The following is a 24,710-nucleotide window of genomic DNA, read 5'->3' as shown; positions in this document are numbered from 1 at the left end:
CAGACAACCATCTAATGTTATATATGTGCTCCCCACACTGTCCTGTCCTGTAACTAGTAGCTCCCTAAAGGCCTTTGCACATGTCAGATTCAGCTTTTTTACGATTATCACGGCACACTGTGCGATGTTACCAAATTAAAATATTGATATCAACCTGGCCAGATTGTACGGTTTACTTCAGTTCTGTCGTCACATTCTGCAGTTGGCTTATAATAAATAATAATAATATGCCATTTAGCAGACGCTTTTATCCAAAGCGACTTACAGTCATGCGTGCATACATTTTTGTGTGGTCCCGGGGATCGAACCCACTACCTTGGCGTTACAAGCGCCGTGCTCTACCAGCTGAGCTACAGAGGACCAGGCTTGAGAGGCTACGTCAGCCGACGTCAACTGCAGCGGTGTATTTGATCTGAGCATGTGCCAGCACCAGCAGCGCATGCCTCCCTCTATGCTTATGCGCAAGTGAAGTGAGTTTGGAAAAACTGAAAGTATGCATCTTAGAAATCGTTTTCACATACAAACATGTCCAAACTTTTTTTAGGGGGTAGATCAGCTTTAATATTGCATATAGATTGTGGCGTCTATCAATGTAATTGTCTGCATCATTTCCAATCCCCCATATTATTTTTTGGGGGTAAATATATATTTTCCTTCTTTATAATTTTCCACCAACCCGACCACCCCTCCCCTATTTGGAGTAAACTAATGGACAACAATACTTAGGCTTCTACTTCCAGCCTATACATACTACAGTGGGGGAAAAAAGTATTTAGTCAGCCACCAATTGTGCAAGTTCTCCCACTTAAAAAGATGAGAGAGGCCTGTAATTTTCATCATAGGTACACGTCAACTATGACAGACAAATTGAGAAAAGAAATTCCAGAAAATCACATTGTAGGATTTTTTATGAATTTATTTGCAAATTATGGTGGAAAATAAGTATTTGGTCACCTACAAACAAGCAAGATTTCTGGCTCTCACAGACCTGTAACTTCTTCTTTAAGAGGCTCCTCTGTCCCCCACTCATTACCTGTATTAATGGCACCTGTTTGAACTTGTTATCAGTATAAAAGACACCTGTCCACAACCTCAAACAGTCACACTCCAAACTCCACTATGGCCAAGACCAAAGAGCTGTCAAAGGACACCAGAAACAAAATTGTAAACCTGCACCAGGCTGGGAAGACTGAATCTGCAATAGGTAAGCAGCTTGGTTTGAAGAAATCAACTGTGGGAGCAATTATTAGGAAATGGAAGACATACAAGACCACTGATAATCTCCCTCGATCTGGGGCTCCACGCAAGATCTCACCCCGTGGGGTCAAAATGATCACAAGAACGGTGAGCAAAAATCCCAGAACCACACGGGGGGACCTAGTGAATGACCTGCAGAGAGCTGGGACCAAAGTAACAAAGCCTACCATCAGTAACACACTACGCCTGCAGTGCCTGCAGTGCCAGACGTGTCTCCCTGCTTAAGCCAGTACATGTCCAGGCCCGTCTGAAGTTTGCTAGAGTGCATTTGGATGATCCAGAAGAGGATTGGGAGAATGTCATATGGTCAGATGAAACCAAAATAGAACTTTTTGGTAAAAACTCAACTCGTCGTGTTTGGAGGACAAAGAATGCTGAGTTGCATCCAAATAACACCATACCTACTGTGAAGCATGGGGGTGGAAACATCATGCTTTGGGGCTGTTTTTCTGCAAAGGGACCAGGACGACTGATCCGTGTAAAGGAAAGAATGAATGGGGCCATGTATCGTGAGATTTTGAGTGAAAACCTGCTTCCATCAGCAAGGGCATTGAAGATGAAACGTGGCTGGGTCTTTCAGCATGACAATGATCCCAAACACACCGCCCGGGCAACGAAGGAGTGGCTTCGTAAGAAGCATTTCAAGGTCCTGGAGTGGCCTAGCCAGTCTCCAGATCTCAACCCCATAGAAAATCTTTGGATGGAGTTGAAAGTCCGTGTTGCCCAGCGACAGCCCCAAAACATCACTGCTCTAGAGGAGATCTGCATGGAGGAATGGGCCAAAATACCAGCAACAGTGTGTGAAAACCTTGTGAAGACTTACAGAAAACGTTTGACCTGTGTCATTGCCAACAAAGGGTATATAACAAAGTATTGAGAAACTTTTGTTATTGACCAAATACTTATTTTCCACCATAATTTGCAAATAAATTCATAAAAAATCCTACAATGTGATTTTCTGGATTTTTTTTCCTCATTTTGTCTGTCACAGTTGACGTGTACCTATGATGAAAATTACAGGCCTCTCTCATCTTTTTAAGTGGGAGAACTTGCACAATTGGTGGCTGACTAAATACTTTTTTCCCCCACTGTATGTCTGTGACAGCAGGTGTCTGATAAGTTGTTTTGTTTTACTCCAGGTGTCTGATAAGTTGTGTTGTTGTATTCCAGGTGTCTGATAAGTTGTGTTGTTGTATTCCAGGTGTCTGATAAGTTGTGTTGTTGTATTCCAGGTGTCTGATAAGTTGTGTTGTTGTATTCCAGGTGTCTGATAAGTTGTGTTGTTGTATTCCAGGTGTCTGATCAGTTGTGTTGTTGTATTCCAGGTGTCTGATAAGTTGTGTTGTTGTATTCCAGGTGTCTGATAAGTTGTGTTGTTGTATTCCAGGTGTCTGATAAGCTGTGTTGTTGTATTCCAGGTGTCTGATGACTTGTGTTGTTGTATTCCAGGTGTCTGATAACTTGTGTTGTTGTATTCCAGGTGTCTGATAAGTTGTGTTGTTGTGTTCCAGTTGTCTGCTCAGTTTGCCTTCAGCTTGTTTGACCTGGACTGGGATGTGTTCATGCAGCAAATAGAGGGAGTTATTAACAGAGTCCCTGCTCTGGAGCAGACTGGCATCAAATCCACTGTCTGTGGACCAGGTACGGACATACTGTACGCACACACACACACACATACACACACTGATATGGTTCCCACTCCCATGATCACTCCCTCACATTAATTTTGTAAAACTCACAAACACTCATAAAAGCTCTCTGGCTGACATGTTCAAACACGCTTACAAGCTCTCTGGTTGACATGTTATTTAAGACACTTATAAAAGCTCTCCGCTTGACATGTTAATTAAGACAATCATAAAAGCTATTTGGTTGACATGTTCAACCACTCATAAAAACTCTCTGGCTGACATATTCAAACACTCGCAACCGTTTGAAAACATTCAGATCCCTGCCAAACACTCAGTTACAAAGACTGACAGACATCAACACTCTCTCATTCAAGACAAAGGAGATGATTGTGGACTACAGGAAAAAAAAAGAGGACTGAGCACGCCCCCATTCTCATCGACGGGCTGTAGTGGAACAGGTTGAGAGCTTCAAGTTCCTTGGTGTCCACATCACCAACGAACTATCATGGTCCAAACACACCAAGACAGTCGTGAAGAGGGCATGACAAAGCCTATTCCCCCTCAGGAGACTGAAAAGATTTGGCATGGGTCCTCAGATCCTCAAAAAATTATACAGCTGCACCATCGAGAGCATCCTGACTGGTTGCATCACTGCCTGGTATGGCAACTGCTTGGCCGCCGACCGCAAGGCACTACAGAGGGTAGTGCGTACGGCCCAGTACATCACTGGGGCCAAGCTTCCTGCCATCCAGGACCTCTATACCAGGCGGTGGAAGGCCCTCAAAATTGTCAAAGACTCCAGCCACCCTAGTCATAGACTGTTCTCTCTGCTACCGCACGGCAAGCGGTACCGGAGTGCCAAGTCTAGGTCCAAAAGACTTCTCAACAGCTTCTACCCCCAAGCCATAAGACTCCTGAACAGCTAATCATGGCTACCCGGACTATTTGCACTGCCCCCCCACCCCCACCCCCCACCCCATCTTTTTACACTGCTGCTACTCTGTTAATTATTTATGCGTAGTCACTTTAACTCTACCCACATGTACATATTACTTTAACTACCTCAACTAGCCGGTGCGACCGCACATTGACTCTGCACCGGTACCCCCCTGTATATATAGCCTCCCTACTGTTATTTTATTTTACTTCTGCTCTTTTTTTCTCAACACTTTTTTGTTGTTGTTTTATTTTACTTTTTTATTAAAAGTAAATGCACTGTTGGTTAAGGGCTTTAAGTAAGCATTTCACTGTAATGTCTACACCTGTTGTATTCGGCGCATGTGGCCAATAACATTTGATTTGATTTGATTCAATATACAGTCTTCTCCACATACATTTACCTCATCTCTCTCTCTGTCCCTTCCTCCCCCCACACAGTTCTAAATACTCATGTTATGTGTCCATACATGCTGTGAGAGCTCAACCCAACAGTTCCTCTCGCTGTCATATTCCTATTCATCTCTGTCCTGAAGCCTCTCATTTCACTCTGAGTTGAACTTTGACCCTGGTGTCTCAGGGCCAGGCAGATGGTCTGTCTGAACTGGCCGAGGTTGGTCCGGCACTGTGTCTCTGAGACGGGAGAGTATCACTGGTCAAGGCCTGTTGCCTGTGAGAGACGGGAGGGTATCGACCCTTGGAGTCTAGGGAATACAGTCACTCAGCTCTCTGATATGAGCTGACAGGTGTGAAACGCTGTGTGACTTTCTGTGGTAGGAGGTGAGAGACTGACTGCAGTGGCGGTCGGTGCCATTCAAGATCAGGGAGGTGAAATTATACAATTATACAAGGCAGTTATACAATTTTTAAAACATTACAATACATTCATAACAGATTTCACAACACACTAAGTGTGTGCCCTCAGGCCCCTACTCCACTACCAGTCAAAGGTTTGGACACACCTACTCATTCAAGGGTTTTTCTTTATTTTTGCTATTTATTACATTGTAGAATAATAGTGAAGACATCAAAACTATGAAATAACACATATGGAATCATGTAGTAACCAAAAAAGTGTTAAACAAATATATTTTATATTTGAGATTCTTCAAATAGCCACCCTTTGCCTTGATGACAGCTTTGCACACTCTTGGCATTCTCTCAACCAGCTTCATGAGGTAGTCAACTGGAATGCGTTTCAGTTAACAGGTGTGCCTTCTTAAAAGTTAATTTGTGGATTTTCTTTCCTTCTTAATGCGTTTGAGCCAATCAGTTGTGTTGTGACAAGGTAGGGGGGGGATACAGAAGATAGTCTTATTTGGTAAAAGAGCAAGTCCATATTATGGCAAGAACAGCTCAAATAAGCAAATAGAAACGACAGTCCATCATTACTTTAAGACATGAAGGTCAGTCAATACGGAACATTTCAAGAACTTTGAAAGTTTCTTCAAGTGCAGTCGCAAAAACCATCAACACCTATGATGAAACTGCCTCTCATGAGGACCGCCACAGGAATGGAAGACCCATAGTTGCCTCTGCTGCAGAGGATAAGTTCATTAGATTTACCAGCCTCAGAAATTGCAGCCCAAATAAATGCTTCACAGAGTAAAAGTAACAGACACATCTCAACATCAGCTGTTCAGAGGAGACTGCGTGAATCAGGCCTTCATGGTCTACTAAAGGACATCAATAAGAAGAAGAGACTTGCTTGGGACAAGAAACACGAGCAATCGACATTAGACCGGTGGAAATCTGTCCTTTGGTCGGGAGTCCAAATTGGAGATTTTTGGTTCCAACAACCGTGTCTTTGTGAGACGCAGTGTAGGTGAACGGATGATCTCCACATGTGTAGTTCCCACCGTGAAGCATGGAGGAGGAGGTGTGATGGTGTGGGGGTGCTTTGCTGGTGACACTGTCTGTGATTTATTTAGAATTCAAGGCACACTTAACCAGCATGGCTACCACAGTATTCTGCAGCGATACGCCATCCCATCTGGTCTGGGCTTAGTGGGACTATCATTTGTTTTTCAGCAGGACAATGACCCAATACACCTCCAGGCTGTGTAAGGGCTATTTTACCAAGAAGGAGAGTGATGGAGTGCTGCATCAGTTGACCTGGCCTCCACAATCCCCCGACCTCAACCCAGTTGAGTCGGACCGCAGAGTGAAGGAAAAGCAGCCAACAAGTGCTCAGCATATGTGGGAACTCCTTCAAGACTGTTGGAAAAGCATTCCAGGTGAAGCTGGTTGAGAATGCCAAGAGTGTGCAAAGCTGGCATCAAGGCAAAGGGTGGCTATTTGAAAAATCTCAAATCTCAAATATATTTTGATTTGTTTAACACTTTTCTGGTTACTACATGATTCCATATGTGTTATTTCATAGTTTTGATGTCTTCACTATTATTCTACAATGTAAAAAATAGTAAAAAATAAAGAAAAACCCTGGAATGAGTAGGTGTGTCCAAACCTTTTACTGGTACTGAATATACAACACAAAATCCATGCCAATTGCACGCTCCCTCAAAACTTGAGAAATCTGTGGCATTGTGTTGTGTGACAAAGCTGCACATTTTAGAGTGGCCTTTTCTTTTCCCCAGCACAAGGTGCACCTGTGTAATGATCATGCTGTTTAATCAGCTTCTTGATATACCACACCTGTCAGGTGGATGGATTATCTTGACAAAGGATAAAATGCTCACTAATAGGGATGTAAACAAATTTGTGCACAACCCTTACAAAAAAAGATTGCAGTTTTGAAACTGCAGTATAAGTGCAGTAACTGCAGTCGACTGTGGTATTTTGGACACAGTAATTGCAGAATAATTGCAGTGTACTGCAGTTGATCTGCAGTTATACTGCACTGTAACTGCAGTTATACTGCTAAATTACTGCATAAAAAACTGTTATTTTGGATGCAGTATTTGCAACATACTGCAGTTATACTGCACTCTAACTGCAGTTATACTGCATTCTGGCTGCAATATTTTTTGTAAGGGAAAATCTGAGAGAAATAAACTTTTTGTGTGTATAGAACATTTCTGGGATCTTTTATTTCAGCTCATGAAACATGGGACCAGCACTTTACATGTTGCGTTTATATTTTTGTTCAGTGTAGCATTCCCAGGGGTGTGTGGTGTCGAGAAACCGATGCTAGTTATGCTGTGAAAACAAGGAAATCCGCTGACACTGTACTTTGATTATAAAGGTTTATTTATATCAAAGGATTCCAGCGTCAATTTACAGATATCTGCCGATATCTAGAGAATAACCGGCTCCAATCTGTAATATGTTATTCTCCCTGTCCTTTGTTTTAACCGTGGTATTTATCCTATGCCCTATGTAACATAATATGGGTGTTTTCCCCTACAGACCAAAACCAGGACTCCACCTAACGGACTTCCTCTGCTTTAGGGTGCCCCTATAGAACTACTCTCCAGATGCTCCCCTTAAGCTGAGTCAACATCCTCTAAGACCATTTAAAACCATTAGCAAAGTCATAAATTCCTCAGATACCACAGGTGAAAGTAGATTTCATTTCTTATGGGTATGGGACACCCAAGTGAGCGCATGCATTTGTTTAAACTACAAAAATGACAGGGTAGCCTACTCTGCTGACACTGACAAACAGATCAATAAAAACGATGTCGTCTGATCCATATAAAACGAAAAGGGGATCAAATACAATATGACGTCCATCTAACCTGGAGGAGGAAAATATTGTCCAAAAACAAACAAAAGTGGCACTGACCCAATGACAAAGACAGTGAATATGCACACTCACCGGGGATATGCCGATGTTCTCCGCTGGTGCCAATAAGATAGGCTACTACTGTTCGCTCAATTAAGTTAAGAATTTTGATAACTAAAAGACAGATTGCAGTCTTTTCATTGTCATCTCTTTACAGCACTATCCATTTGCATTCCAAACAGTTTTCCCGCGATTTTATTTTTAAATATTGCGTTATGCCTGGCTGGGTCTCTCTGCTTTTCAGTGACAGTCGCAACTAAACAATCATCTATTTGGTATTTCAAGCGCACACTGGCAAATTGCGGGCCCTAACGACTGTAGGTTACGCGATTTAAATCAATCCACTGTTTATTTTTTTTAAGAAGCTAATGATCCTCTGAGGCCAAATCATGCTTTCTGGTGTAGTAACCAATTTTTTTATGATTTTATTTATTTCTGTATAGACAGGAGTAAGCTAATTAGGCTATATCATTTTGGCAATTTAATTATGTTTACTTTAGGGAAAGCTTAGCTTCCCCTCGCCTTATGGACACGCCACCTATGCTTTTTAATGTGACATAAACACAACCAGTCATGATGTTTTCATCTGATTGTCAAACAATCACTTAACAAATGCGCTCCTGTAGGCTTCCCGCGCGCATTCGTCCACTCACTTAATAAATTCAGCATCCAAACCCCAACAGTGCACTGTGAACCCGCAATTTGATGAATGGAAAGAGACATCAGTTACAAAACACCTACAGTGGGGAAAAAAAGTATTTAGTCAGCCACCAATTGTGCAAGTTCTCCCACTTAAAAAGATGAGAGAGGCCTGTAATTTTCATCATAGGTACACGTCAACTATGACAAGACAAAATGAGAGAAAAAAATCCAGAAAATCACATTGTAGGATTTTTAATGAATTTATTTGCAAATTATGGTGGAAAATAAGTATTTGGTCAATAACAAAAGTTTCTCAATACTTTGTTATATACCCTTTGTTGGCAATGACACAGGTCAAACGTTTTCTGTAAGTCTTCACAAGGTTTTCACACACTGTTGCTGGTATTTTGGCCCATTCCTCCATGCAGATCTCCTCTAGAGCAGTGATGTTTTGGGGCTGTCGCTGGGCAACACAGACTTTCAACTCCCTCCAAAGATTTTCTATGGGGTTGAGATCTGGAGACTGGCTAGGCCACTCCAGGACCTTGAAATGCTTCTTACGAAGGCACTCCTTCGTTGCCCGGGCTGTGTGTTTGGGATCATTGTCATGCTGAAAGACCCAGCCACGTTTCATCTTCAATGCCCTTGCTGATGGAAGGAGGTTTTCACTCAAAATCTCACGATACATGGCCCCATTCATTCTTTCCTTTACACGGATCAGTCGTCCTGGTCCCTTTGCAGAAAAACAGCCCCAAAGCATGATGTTTCCACCCCCATTCTTCACAGTAGGTATGGTGTTCTTTGGATGCAACTCAGCATTCTTTGTCCTCCAAACACGACGAGTTGAGTTTTTACCAAAAAGTTCTATTTTGGTTTCATCTGACCATATGACATTCTCCCAATCCTCTTCTGGATCATCCAAATGCACTCTAGCAAACTTCAGACGGGCCTGGACATGTACTGGTTTAAGCAGGGGGACACGTCTGGCACTGCAGGATTTGAGTCCCTGGCGGCGTAGTGTGTTACTGATGGTAGGCTTTGTTACTTTGGTCCCAGCTCTCTGCAGGTCATTCACTAGGTCCCCCCGTGTGGTTCTGGGATTTTTGCTCACCGTTCTTGTGATCATTTTGACCCCATGGGGTGAGATCTTGCGTGGAGCCCCAGATCGAGGGAGATTATCAGTGGTCTTGTATGTCTTCCATTTCCTAATAATTGCTCCCACAGTTGATTTCTTCAAACCAAGCTGCTTACCTATTGCAGATTCAGTCTTCCCAGCCTGGTGCAGGTTTACAATTTTGTTTCTGGTGTCCTTTGACAGCTCTTTGGTCTTGGCCATAGTGGAGTTTGGAATGTGACTGTTTGAGGTTGTGGACAGGTGTCTTTTATACTGATAACAAGTTCAAACAGGTGCCATTAATACAGGTAACGAGTGGGGGACAGAGGAGCCTCTTAAAGAAGAAGTTACAGGTCTGTGAGAGCCAGAAATCTTGCTTGTTTGTAGGTGACCAAATACTTATTTTCCACCATAATTTGCAAATAAATTCATTAAAAATCCTACAATGTGATTTTCTGGATTATTTTTTCTCAATTTGTCTGTCATAGTTGACGTGTACCTATGATGAAAATTACAGGCCTCTCTCATCTTTTTAAGTGGGAGAACTTGCACAATTGGTGGCTGACTAAATACTTTTTTCCCCCACTGTACGTGTATTGTAAGGACATTCTGCGATTGTCATTAGGCCTGCACTTGTAGCCTGAATTGATGCATCCACTCCGCCTTGTCCACGAGCGAGATGCCACTAATCTCCGCCATGACAAAATGTACGTTTTCTCCTCAAACCACAACGCAATTTGGAGCGTATACCACCCTGTTTCCAGTAAATTTGCTAATTTTTCATGCGGCTGACATGCTGTAATGTTAAATAATGGTGTAATAGCCTATAGTTTTTTGGACATGGGTTATTAATTGTGATAGGCTGACGTTTTACGAGTAAGGCATACCCACACTATTTATTTGGCCGGGACCACATACCTGTCACGATCGTCGACTGAAGACACGGACCAAGGCGCAGCGTGATAAGCGTACATTTTATTTAACGTACTCAACACACGATCAAAAACAACAAACCAAACGATACGTGAAGTCCTAGGTTAACACCAAAACAAACCTTATGGAACAAGATCCCACAAATACTAGTGCAACACAGGCTGCCTAAGTATGGTCCCCAATCAGAGACAACAAGCTACAGCTGCCTCTGATTGGGAACCACCCTGGCCAACATAGATCTAAACGATCTAGAACGAAAACATAGAAAAACTAAACAAAGCAAATCCACACCCTGGCTCAACATTTAAGAGTCCCCAGAACCAGGGCGTGACAATACCGGACCGTACAGCCTTACTTTCACCCCTAAGCATTCCTTAATATTTGAGTCAGGTTGTTGAGTACACTAAATTAGCTCCATTAGCTACATAAGTGAAAGGTAAACTAAGAAGAAACAAATATACAACGAAATACAGTGCCTTCAGAAAGTATTCAATCCCCTTGACTTTTTCCACATTCTGTTGTGTTACAGCCTGAATTTAAAATGGATTAAATTGAGATTTGTTGGTCACTGGCCTACACACAATACCCCATAATTTGAAAGTGGAGTTATGTTTTTGTTTTCTAAACAAATTAATTAAACTTAAATGCTGAAATGTCTTGATTCAATAAGTATTCAACCCCTTTGTTATGGCAAGCCTAAATAACTATAAGAGTAAATATTTGCTTAAGAAGTCATATAATCAGTTGCATGGACTCACTCTGTGTGCAATAATAGTGTTTAACATGATTTTTGAATGACTACCTCATCTCTGTACCCCACACATACAATTATCTGTAAGGTCCCTCTGTCGAGCAGTGAATTTCAAAAACAGATTCAACCACAAAGACCAGGGAGGTTTTCCAATGCCTCGCAGAGAAGGGCACCGATTGGTAGATGGGTAAAAAATAAATCAGACATTGAATATCCCTTTGAGCATGGTGAAGTTATTAATTACACTTTGGATGGTGTATCAATACACATAGTCACTACAAAGATACAGGCGTCCTTCCTAACTGAGTTGCCGGAGAGGAAGGAAACCGCTCAGGGATTTCACCATGTGGTCAATGGTGACTTTAAAACAGTTACAGATAGTAATGGGTGTGATAGGAGAAAACTAAGGCTGGATCAACAACATTGCAGTTACTCCACAATACTAACCTAACTGACAGAGTGAAAAGAAGGAAGCCGTGAACAGAATAAAAATATTCCAAAACATGCATCCTGTTTGCAACAAGGCACTAAAGTAATACTGCAAAACATGTGACAAAGCAGTTAACTATGATTTGTCCTGAATACAAAGTGTTATGTTTGGGGCAAGTCCAATAGAACACATTACTGAGTACCACTCTCCATATTTTCAAGCATACTGGTGGCTGCATAATGTCATGGGTATGCTTGTAATCATTAAGGACTGGGGAGTTTTTCAGTATAAAGACGAAATGGAATGGAGCTAAGCACAGGCAAAATCCTAGAGGTAAACCTGGTTTAATCTCCTTTCCACCAGACACTGGAAGACAAATTCACCTTTCAGCAGGACAATAACCTAAAATACAAGGCCAAATCTACACTGGAGTTGCTTACCAAGAAGACAGTGAATGTTCCTGAGTGTCCGAGTTACAGTTTTGACATAAATCTACTTGAAAATCTATGGCAAGACCTGAAAATGGTTGTCTAGCAATGATCAACAACCAATTTGACAGAGCTTGACGAATTCTTGAAAAGAATAATGGACAAATGTTGCCCAATCCAGGTGTGGAAAGCTCTTAGAGACTTACCCAGGAAGACTCAGTCTCGCTGCCAAAGGTGCTTCTACAAAGTATTGACTCAGGATTGTGAATACTTATGTAAATTAGATATTTCTTTCATTTTCAATAAATTAGCAGTGATTTTTTAAAATATGTTTTCACTTTGTCATTATGGGGTCCTCTGTAGCTCAATTAGTAGAGCATGGCGCTTGTAACGCCAGGGTAGTGGGTTCGATCCCCGGGACCACCCATACGTAAAAATGTATGCACGCATGACTGTAAGTTGCTTTGGATAAAAGCGTCTGCTAAATGGCATATTATATTATTATATATTATAATATTATATATGGGGTCTTGTGTGTAGATGGGTGAGACATTTATTATTTAAGCCATTTAGAATTCAGGCTGTAACACAACAAAATGTGGAATAAGTCATGGTGTATTAATACTTTCTGAAGCACTGTATCTGTCTGTCTATTAGGATATATATCTGTCTTGGTCTATTAGGATATACAGTGAGGGAAAAAGTATTTGATCCCCTGCTGATTTTATACGTTTGCCCACTGACAAAGAAATGATCAGTCTATAATTTTAATGGTAGGTTTATTTGAACAGTGAGACACAGAATAACAACAAAATAATCCAGAAAAACGCATGTCAAACATTTTATAAATTGATTTGCATTTTAATTAGGGAAATAAGTATTTGACCCCCTCTGATTTCTGGCTCCCAGGTGTCTTTTATACAGGTGACGAGCTGAGATTAGGAGCACACTCTTAAAGGGAGTGCTCCTAATCTCAGTTTGTTACCTGTATAAAAGACACCTGTCCACAGAAGCAATCAATCAATCAGATTCCAAACTCTCCACCATGGCCAAGACCAAAGAGATTGTAGACCTACACAAGGCTGGAATGGGCTACAAGACCATCGCCAAGCAGCTTGGTGAGAAGGTGACAACAGTTGGTGCGATTATTCGCAAATGGAAGAAACACAAAATAACTGTCAATCTCCCTCGACCTGGGGCTCCATGCAAGATCTCACCTCGTGGAGTTGCAATAATCATGAGAACGGTGAGGAATCAGCCCAGAACTACACAGGAGGATCTTGTCAATGATCTCAAGGCAGCTGGGACCATAGTCACCAAGAAAACAATTGGTAACACACTACGCCGTGAAGGACTGAAATCCTGCAGCGCCCGCAAGGTCCCCCTGCTCAAGAAAGCACATATACAGGCCCATCTGAAGTTTGCCAATGAACATCTGAATGATTCAGAGGAGAACTGGGTGAAAGTGTTGTGGTCAGATGAGACCAAAATTGAGCTCTTTGGCATCAACTCAACCCGCCGTGTTTTGAGGAGGAGGAATGCTGCCTATGACCCCAAGAACACCAACCCCACCGTCAAACATGGAGGTGGAAACATTATGCTTTGGGGGTGTTTTTCTGCTAAGGGGACAGGACAACTTCACCGCATCAAAGGGACGATGGACGGGGCCATGTACCGTCAAATCTTGGGTGAGAACCTCCTTCCCTCAGCCAGGGCATTGAAAATGGGTTGTGTATGGGTATTCCAGCATGACAATGACCCAAAACACACGGCCAAGGCAACAAAGGAGTGGTTCAAGAAGAAGCACATTAAGGTCCTGAGAGGCCTAGCCAGTCTCCAGACCTTAATCCCATAGAAAATCTGTGGAGGGAGCTGAAGGTTTGAGTTGCCAAACGTCAGGCTCTAAACCTTAATGACTTGGAGAAGATCTGCAAAGAGGAGTGGGACAAAATCCCTCCTGAGATGTGTGCAAACCTGGTGGCCAACTAGAAGAAACATCTGACCTCTGTGATTTCCCTCACTGTATATCTGTCTGGGTCTATTAGGATGTCTATATATATGGGTCTATTAGGATATACAGTACCAGTCAAACGTTTGGACACCTACTCATTCCAGGGTTTTTCTTTATTTTTACTATGTTTTACATTGTAGAATAATAGTGAAGACATCAAAACTATGAAATAACACATATGGAATCATGTAGTAACCGAAAAAGTGTTAAATAAATCAAAATATATTTTATATTTGAGATTCCTCAAATAGCCACCATTTGCCTTGATGACAGCTTTGCACACTCTTGGCATTCTCTCAACCGGCTTCACCTGGAATGCTTTTCCAACATTCTTGAAGGAGTTCCCACATATGCTGAGCACTTGTTGGCTGCTTTTCCTTCACTCTGCGGTCAGACTTATCCCAAACCATCTCAATTGGGTTGAGGTCGGGGGATTGTGGAGGCCAGGTCATCTGATGCAGCACTCCATCACTCTCCTTCTTTGTAAAATAGCCCTTACACAGCCTGGAGGTGTGTTGGGTTATTGTCCTGTTGAAAAACAAATGATAGTCCAACCAAGCCCAAACCAGATGGGATGGCGTATCGCTGCAGAATGCTGTGGTAGCCATGCTTGTTAAGTGTGCCTTGAATTCTAAATACATCACAGACAGTGTCACTAGCAAAGCACCCCCACACCATAACACCTCCTCCTCCATGCTTTACGGTGGGAAATACATATGCGGAGATCATCCGTTCACCCACACCGCGTCTTACAAAGCCACGGTGGTTGGAACCAAAAATCTCCAATTTGGAGACCAGACTAAAGGACAAATTTCCACCTATCTAATGTCGATTGCTCGTGTTTCTTGGCCCAAGCAAGTCTCTTCTTATTATTGGTGTCCTTTAGTAGTGGTTTCTTTGCAGCAATTCGACCACGAAGGCCTGATTCACACAGTCTCCTCTGAACAGTTGATGTTGAGATGTGTCTGTTACTTCAACTCTGTGAAGCATTTATTTGGGCTGCAATTTCTGAGGCTGGTAACTCTAATGAACTTATCCTCTGCAGCAGAGGTAACTCTGGGTCTTCCATTCCTGTGGTGGTCCTCATGAGAGCCAGTTTCATCACAGCGCTTGATGGTTTTTGCCACTGTACTTGAAGAAACGTTCAAAGTTCTTGAAATGTTCCGTATTGACTGACCTTCATGTCTAAAAGTAATGATGGACTGTCGTTTCTCTTTGCTTATTTGAGCTGTTCTTGCCATAATATGGACTTGTTTTTTTACCAAATAGGGCTATCTTCTGTATATCCCCCCCCCCCCCCCCCTTTTGACTGGTACTGTATGTATCTGTATGTTTGTATTGTTATCTATTGGATAAAGGCCTCTGGTCTTCAGCCTTTTGGATGTATTCTATACTAAAGGAGGGTTTATATTACTGTTATTGTCCTCCTTGTAATCAGGCTCACTCTGACCACACAATGGCGTCATCCTAGCAGGTGTGTGTGTGTGTGTGTGTGTGTGTGTGTGTGTGTGTGTGTGTGTGTGTGTGTGTGTCGATGTCCCCAGTGACACACTCCTGTGTGTGAGCCCCATACGAGTGGAGGAGGAAACGTCATGAATACATTGATGTGTACATACACACACAGACACTTCCCACATGGTGATGTGCACATCTGCATTAATGTGTAAGTCTGACCCCTAATTAGTCCTGTAATGGATCCCCCACTATCACCCTTCTGGACCTCTCTCTCTAGAGATGATAGTCCACATTAATTTTTCTCATAATACAGCTCACTGAGAGGGAGACAGAGACAGAGAGTATGTTTACATGCACACTCATAATTCATATTAAACCGATTATGGCAGTAGGCATGTAAACACTACTTTGCTTACAGTATCTTAATAGGCGTAAGGTCAAAACTGAAGTCAGCATACCCTGATTAAAACACCTGGATTTCCACGCAATCTTTCAAATTATTAGGACATACAGTGGGGAAAAAAAGTATTTAGTCAGCAACCAATTGTGCAAGTTCTCCCACTTAAAAAGATGAGAGAGGCCTGTAATTTTCATCATAGGTACACGTCAACTATGACAGACAAATTGAGGAAAAAAATCCAGAAAATCACATTGTAGTATTTTTTATGAATTTATTTGCAAATTATGGTGGAAAATAAGTATTTGGTCAATAACAAAAGTTTCTCAATACTTTGTTATATACCCTTTGTTGGCAATGACACAGGTCAAACGTTTTCTGTAAGTTTTCACAAGGTTTTCACACACTGTTGCTGGTATTTTGGCCCATTCCTCCATGCAGATCTCCTCTAGAGCAGTGATGTTTTGGGGCTGTCGCTGGGCAACACGGACTTTCAACTCCCTCCAAAGATTTTCTATGGGGTTGAGATCTGGAGACTGGCTAGGCCACTCCAGGACCTTGAAATGCTTCTTACGAAGCCACTCCTTCGTTGCCCGGGCGGTGTGTTTGGGATCATTGTCATGCTGAAAGACCCAGCCACGTTTCATCTTCAATGCCCTTGCTGATGGAAGGAGGTTTTCACTCAAAATCTCACGATACATGGCCCCATTCATTCTTTCCTTTACACGGATCAGTCGTCCTGGTCCCTTTGCAGAAAAACAGCCCCAAAGCATGATGTTTCCACCCCCATGCTTCACAGTAGGTATGGTGTTCTTTGGATGCAACTCAGCATTCTTTGTCCTCCAAACACGACGAGTTGAGTTTTTACCAAAAAGTTCTATTTTGGTTTCATCTGACCATATGACATTCTCCCAATCCTCTTCTGGATCATCCAAATGCACTCTAGCAAACTTCAGATGGGCCTGGACATGTACTGGCTTAAGCAGGGGGACACGTCTGGCACTGCAGGATTTGAGTCCCTGGCGGCGTAGTGTGTTACTGATGGTAGGCTTTGTTACTTTGGTCCCAGCTCTCTGCAGGTCATTCACTAGGTCCCCCCGTGTGGTTCTGGGATTTTTGCTCACCGTTCTTGTGATCATTTTGACCCCACGGGGTGAGATCTTGCGTGGAGCCCCAGATCGAGGGAGATTATCAGTGGTCTTGTATGTCTTCCATTTCCTAATAATTGCTCCCACAGTTGATTTCTTCAAACCAAGCTGCTTACCTATTGCAGATTCAGTCTTCCCAGCCTGGTGCAGGTCTACAATTTTGTTTCTGGTGTCCTTTGACAGCTCTTTGGTCTTGGCCATAGTGGAGTTTGGAGTGTGACTGTTTGAGGTTGTGGACAGGTGTCTTTTATACTGATAACAAGTTCAAACAGGTGCCATTAATACAGGTAACGAGTGGAGGACAGAGGAGCCTCTTAAAGAAGAAGTTACAGATCTGTGAGAGACAGAATTCTTGCTTGTTTGTAGGTGACCAAATACTTATTTTCCACCATAATTTGCAAATAAATTCATTAAAAATCCTACAATGTGATTTTCTGGATTTTTTTTCCTCAATTTGTCTGTCATAGTTGCCGTGTACCTATGATGAAAATTACAGGCCTCTCTCATCTTTTTAAGTGGGAGAACCTGCACAATTGGTGGCTGACTAAATACTTTTTTCCCCCACTGTAAAGTAACAGTAAACAGCTTAAATCAGCATTCCAGCAGTGTATTTGATCTGTGCATGTGCCAGCACCGGTAGCACGAGCCTCCCTCTTATGCACAATATAAACTATACATTTATATAACAATATATAATAATATAAATAAACTTCATATGTCCAAACTCAGAATCAATAGGCTTCGCAAAAATAACAGTCATTGTTGTAGAACCTTTATTTTGATTGGGTCAAAAGTCCCATCAGGTAGCCTGATTTTCAGATGTGTCCATGTAAACAGGATTATTAGGGAAATCGCTCTTCTTGCAAAGCATGAAAACATTTAAACAAACTACACTGAACAAAAATATAAAACGCAACATGCAACAATTTCAAAGATTTTACTGAGTTACAGTTCATATATGGAAATCAGTCAATTGAAATAAATTAATTAGGCCCTAATCTATGGATTTCACATGACTGGGAATACAAATATGCATCTGTTGGTCACAGATACCTTTAAAAAAAGGTTGGGGCGTGGATCAGAAAACCAGTCAGTATCTGGTGTGACCACCATTTGCCTCATGCAGCGTGACACATCTCCTTCACATAGAGTTGATCAGGCTGTTCATTGTGGCCTGTAGAATGTTGTCCCACTCCTCTTCAATGGCTGTGCGAAGTTGCTGAATATTGGCGGATACAGGAACAATGGGTGACATGCCTGGTGAGTATGCAGGCCATGGAAGAAAATGGGACATTTTCAGCTTCCAGGAATTGTGTACAGGTCCTTGCAACATGGGGCCGTGCATTATCATGCTGAAACAGGTGATGGCGGCAGATGAATGGCACGCCAATGCACCTCAGGATCTCGTCACGGTATCAATGTGCATTCAAATTGCCATTGATAAAATGCAATAGTGTTCGTTGTCTGTAGTTTATGCCTGGCCATACCATAACCCCACCGCCACCATGGGGCACTCTGTTCACAATGTTGACATGAGCAAACCGCTAGCCCACACAACGCCATACATGCCGTCTGCCATCTGCCGGTACAGTTGAAACCGGGATTCATCCGTGAAGAGCACACTTCTCCAGTGTGCCAGTGGCCATCAAAGGTGAGCATTTGCCCACTGAAGTCGGTTACAACGCCAAACTACAGACATGTCAAGACCCTGGTGAGGACGACGAGCACGCAGATGAGCTTCCCTGAGACAGTTTCTGACAGTTTGTGCAGAACTTGTTCGGTTGTGCAAACCCACAGTTTCATCAGCTGTCCGGCTGGCTGGTCTCAGACGATCCCGCAGGTAAAAAAGCCGGATGTGGAGGTCCTGGGCTGGCGTGGTTACACGTGGTCTGTGGTTGTGAGGCCGGTTGAACGTACTGCCAAATTCTCTAAAACGATGTTGGAGGCGGCTTATTGTAGAGAAATTAACATTCAATTCTCTGGCAACAGCTCTGGTGGACATTCCTGCAGTCAGCATGCCAATTGCACGCTCCCTCAAAACTTGAGGCATCTGTGGCATTGTGTTGTGTGACAAAACTGCACATTTTAGTGTGGCCTTTTATTGTCCACAGCAAGGTGTAATGATCATGCTGTTTAATCAGCTTCTTGATATGCCACACCTGTCAGGTGGATGGATTATCTTGGCAAAGGAGAAATGCTGTCTAACAGGGATGTAAACAAAATTGTGCACAACATTTGAGAGAAATTAGCTTTTTGTGCATATTGAAAATTTCTGGGATCTTTTATTACAGCTCATGAAACATGGGACCAACACTTTACATGTTGCGTTTATATTTTTGTCCAGTATATTATATTAATCTGACTATCCACAATCATATTATTGTGTGCATGTAAGCATGTTCAGAGAGAGGAGAGACATAACTGTAAATCAACCATACCCTAACACTAACTACGAACAATTAACAAACCAATCAGTAATTAGGAATTGATGATTCATCATAATGAAATGGGAAGTGAGTACTGAATGACTCCAACTACTTAGCATCATTGAGATAGAGTTGTACTGTAGCATGATGGAGACATGCTCACCTCTATTGTGCCTCTACCTCTTTCTCTTTCTTCACTTTTTTGCTTTTCTTTTCTGGTGCCCACTCCTGAAAGACAGGTTTCATTAGACTCCATTGAACAACAAGGTAAGCCGGTCCAGTATATTACCCTCCAGCAGTCTCTAATAATGGTCACATTGTTGGACCATACACTACTGTTATACAGTCTACTACATTAGCTTGTAACACAGTTCACTACATTAGACTAACTCTGACAATAACACAGGGCTGAAGTCTATTTCATCACATATTACAGTACACTCCATTATGCCCCATTAATGTGTGTGCTTTTTCAAGACGGTGGGCATGCCCGGTCTGTGGGTGTTCTTCCACCAGCGCAGGTTGTCCTGATGGCTATGGGAGTGTTGTAGAGCTCAGTAAACACAGCCTTCACACTGGGAGAGAGGGAGAGGAGGGAAAGAGAGAGAAATAGAAAGGGGAGTGAGAGAGAGAGAGAGGGGGAGAGAGAGAGAGAGAGAGAGAGAGAGAGAGAGAGAGAGAGAGAGAGAGAGAGAGAGAGAGAGAGAGAGAGAGAGAGAGAGAGAGAGAGAGAGAGAGAGAGAGAGAGAGAGAGAGAGAGAGAGAGAGAGAGAGAGAGAGAGAGAGAGAGAGAGAGAGAGAGAGAGAGAGGGGAGGGAGAGAGAGAGATAGAAAGGGGAGGGAGAGAGAGAGGAGGGGGAGGGAGAGAGAGAGGAGGGGGAGGGAGAGAGAGAGAGGAGGGGGAGAGAGATAGAAAGGGGAGGGAGAGAGAGAGATAGAAAGGGGAGGGAGAGAGCGTGAGATAGAAAGGGGAGAGAGAGCGAGGAGGGGGAGAGTGAGAGGAGGTGGAGAGAGAGAGAGAGAGAGGAGGGGGAGAGGGAGAGAGAGAGGAGAGAGAGAGAGAGAGGAGGGAGAGAGAGAGGAATGAGAGAACATGGCAGGACTGAAATGATGACTGAGAGATGAGATAAAGACAGTTACACAACTACTCCAAACACACACCCAACATATCTCTCATTGGTGGTGATGTCCAGGTGTCTGTGGATGGACAGGAAGGGCTGTTTGAGGAAGTTGATCCTCTTCCTCTCCTCCTCCTGCGATTGGTGAAAGATAGACTCTATCTCTTCCATGTAGAGAGGGGCGTAGCGGGTCACCTCCTCCAGAACCTTCTCATAGCGGGCTGGCTTTTACTAGAACCATGGAAGGGTGTAGATGAACCGGGCTCTCTGGGGAAGAGGAATCTCTTTACCATTCCTGAAGAGGGGGACAGGAAGAGGAATGTCTTTACCCTTCCTGAAGAGGGGGACAGAGAGAAAGGGGGAGAGACGTTAGAGGACGTGTGAATGTACATGTCTATGAACAAATGAGAGTACATCCAGGAGAAAACACAACCTCACACAGATGCAGTTTTGCCAAATGTGTTTATGTGTTCATGTATTGGTGTATGTCTGTGATTCCTCTTGTGACCCACCTGCGCTTGGGGGAGAGAGGGAGGCATAGAGAAAGAGGAGAAGGCAGAGGGGATAGATGGGAAGGAGAGTAAATGTATGGGATTTTATCAGTATCAATACAGGTATTCCAGCTGGAAATGGGGTGCTGGTCGAGGCAGATAATGCATTACTAAACCGTCTAAAAAGAAAATTGAGGAGCTGATACTCACATGGACATGGAGAGGCTGAAGTCATAGTTGGACTCCTCGATGAACTTCTCATTGGCATCCCAGCGATTCGACTGTCAGAGAGAGGGATGGGATTGGTGATTACTGTGTGTGTGCTTCTCCTGGGGTGTAATCACCAGGGCAAACCGTTGCAATTAGGCACAAGTAGATACTTGTACAAAAAAATCCATTATTTAATACATACCTTGTACCTATGTTTGTCTTGTGTAAAGGCGTTCTTTTCTTTGGGTGCTAAAAGTAAAACGTTGCATTTTACGCGACCTCCGCCAAGGGAGACGTTGTTTGTTAATGGAGAAGGAGCAGCCATGTTGTTGCACAGCAGATTTTCTTGTTTGGGCAGGGGATTCATAGAATGTCCCTTTTTATAAAAAAATTATGGATTCCAACTCCCACTGACAACTCTATACCAATCAGGACAAGCACATGTACACGGTAAGCATTAAATAATTAATATTTATAAAAGTATCGAGTGGTAGTGCATGTTTGAAGTTGCTAACTTCATATTCCATTGAAAAACAGTGGATTACGCGGCACAGTTTCACAGAGGTCACATAGAATGAAGTTTTGTCTTCAGCATTGTGAATTGATTAGACTCTAGAGACAGTAGATATTCCATCCTGTGTAGTGGTATGGTAACATCTTTCAATTTTTTTCCCTTACCCAGAATCCTTCACAGCGGACCACAAGCCCCTGATGGGTGAGGCGGAAGAGTAGAGGAAGAGGAGAGGAAGAGACACAGTAGTGGAAGAGGAAGTTTAGAGGAAGAGGGACAGTAGAAGAAGCGTAGATGAAGAGGAAGAGTAGAGGAAGAGGAACAGTAGAGGAACAGTAGAGGAAGAGGAACAGTAGAGGAAGGGCAAGAGTAGAGGAAGAGGAAGTTTAGAGGAAGAAGGAGAGTAGAAGAAGAGAAGAGGAAGAGGAACAGTAGAGGAACAGTAGAGGAAGAGTAGAGGAAGGGGACGTTTAGAGGAAGAGGAACAGTAGAAGAAGAGTAGAGGAAGGGGACGTTTAGAGGAAGAGGAACAGTAGAAGAAGAGTAGAGGAAGAGGAACAGTAGCGGAAGAGTAGAGGAAGAGGAAGTTGAGAGGAAGAGGAACAGTAGAAGAAGAGTAGAGGAAGGGGAAGGGTAGAGGAAGAGGAAGTTTAGAGGAAGAGGAACTAGTGAAGAGTAGAGGAAGGGGACAGGTGGACAAACCAAGAAGAATACTTTATTGATCCATTTTCCCTAAAGAGTGTAGGAATGAGGCCAGAGAGAGAGGATGTTGGTGGGATTTCATGATGTATGTTACAGCTAGGCTCAACTTGTTGTGTGTTTAAACATTGATGTGCTTGCCAGCACACACATTTCACTCTAAACCTAACTTACAGTGAACCTAAACACATGTGTGTACGCACGCAAGCACGCATACACACACACACTTACATTTCACTCTAACCCTGACCTACAGTGAGGGAAAAAAGTATTTGATCCCCTGCTGATTTTGTACGTTTGCCCACTGACAAAGAAATGATCAGTCTATAATTTTAATGGTAGGTGTATTTGAACAGTGAGAGACAGAATAACAACAAAAAAATCCAGAAAAACGCATGTCAAAAATGTTATAAATTGATTTGCATTTTAATGAGGGAAATAAGTATTTGACCCCCTCTGAATCAGAAAGATTTCTGGCTCCCAGGTGTCTTTTATACAGGTAACGAGCTGAGATTAAGAGCACACTCTTAAAGGGAGTGCTCGTAATCTCAGTTTGTTACCTGTATAAAAGACACCTGTCCACAGAAGCAATCAATCAATCAGATTCCAAACTCTCCACCATGGCCAAGACCAAAGAGCTCTCCAAGGATGTCAGGGACAAGATTGTAGACCTACACAAGGCTGGAATGGGCTACAAGACCATCGCCAAGCAGCTTGGTGAGAAGGTGACAACAGTTGGTGCGATTATTCGCAAATGGAAGAAACACAAAATAACTGTCAATCTCCCTCGACCTGGGGCTCCATGCAAGATCTCACCTCGTGGAGTTGCAATAATCATGAGAACGGTGAGGAATCAGCCCAGAACTACACAGGAGGATCTTGTCAATGATCTCAAGGCAGCTGGGACCATAGTCACCAAGAAAACAATTGGTAACACACTACGCCGTGAAGGACTGAAATCCTGCAGCGCCCGCAAGGTCCCCCTGCTCAAGAAAGCACATATACAGGCCCGTCTGAAGTTTGCCAATGAACATCTGAATGATTCAGAGGAGAACTGGGTGAAAGTGTTGTGGTCAGATGAGACCAAAATTGAGCTCTTTGGCATCAACTCAACCCGCCGTGTTTTGAGGAGGAGGAATGCTGCCTATGACCCCAAGAACACCAACCCCACCGTCAAACATGGAGGTGGAAACATTATGCTTTGGGGGTGTTTTTCTGCTAAGGGGACAGGACAACTTCACCGCATCAAAGGGATGATGGACGGGGCCATGTACCGTCAAATCTTGGGTGAGAACCTCCTTCCCTCAGCCAGGGCATTGAAAATGGGTCGTGGATTGGTATTCCAGCATGACAATGACCCAAAACACACGGCCAAGGCAACAAAGGAGTGGCTCAAGAAGAAGCACATTAAGGTCCTGGAGTGGCCTAGCCAGTCTCCAGACCTTAATCCCATAGAAAATCTGTGGAGGGAGCTGAAGGTTTGAGTTGCCAAACGTCAGCCTCGAAACCTTTAATGACTTGGAGAAGATCTGCAAAGAGGAGTGGGACAAAATCCCTCCTGAGATGTGTGCAAACCTGGTGGCCAACTACAAGAAACGTCTGACCTCTGTGATTACCAACAAGGGTTTTGCCACCAAGCACTAAGTAATGTTTTGCAGAGGGGTCAAATACTTATTTCCCTCATTAAAAATGCAAATCAATTTATAACATTTTTGACATGCGTTTTTCTGGATTTTTTTGTTGTTATTCTGTCTCTCACTGTTCAAATAAACCTCCCATTAAAATTATAGACTGATCATTTATTTTTCAGTGGGCAAACTTACAAAATCAGCAGGGGATCAAATACTTTTTTCCCTCACTGTAAACCCAAACACACGTGTGAATGCACGCACGCATACACCTATGCACACGTACACACACTCTCAATCAACCAGCCTGTGATAAAGGAATCGAAAACAACCCATCATTGTAGCACTGTGTCATGATTGGGAGTGCCAATCAATGTATCCTTCAGTCAGAAGAGAGACGACTGAACTGACAACCTATATGATTCTGAGGGAGGGAGGGGTACTGAAACATTGGTGTGTAGAGAAATGCGACAGAGTGCAGGGTAGAGAGGAGAGGCAAGGAGAGGTGAGGCGAGGTCACTCTGTCCTCCCTCCCTGACCGCCTCCTTCCTTGCCTGACAGACCCAATCTCTGCACCACACCGACGCCGGGCCGACATCGGGCTGGGATGAATAATGCAATATACACATGGGCGCTCATGTGTCACACTCCATCAGTCCACCCCCCCCCCCCCCCCCTCCATCCTACACCCCTTCACAGATCAGTGCATCATGGGAGTTTAAACTCTGACCCTGTTTATGGCAGAT

Source organism: Coregonus lavaretus, assembly GCF_964263955.1.
Source record: "Coregonus lavaretus genome assembly, chromosome: 10".
Lineage (NCBI taxonomy): Eukaryota > Metazoa > Chordata > Actinopteri > Salmoniformes > Salmonidae > Coregonus > Coregonus lavaretus.
Note: the sequence above shows the minus strand (reverse complement) of the source record.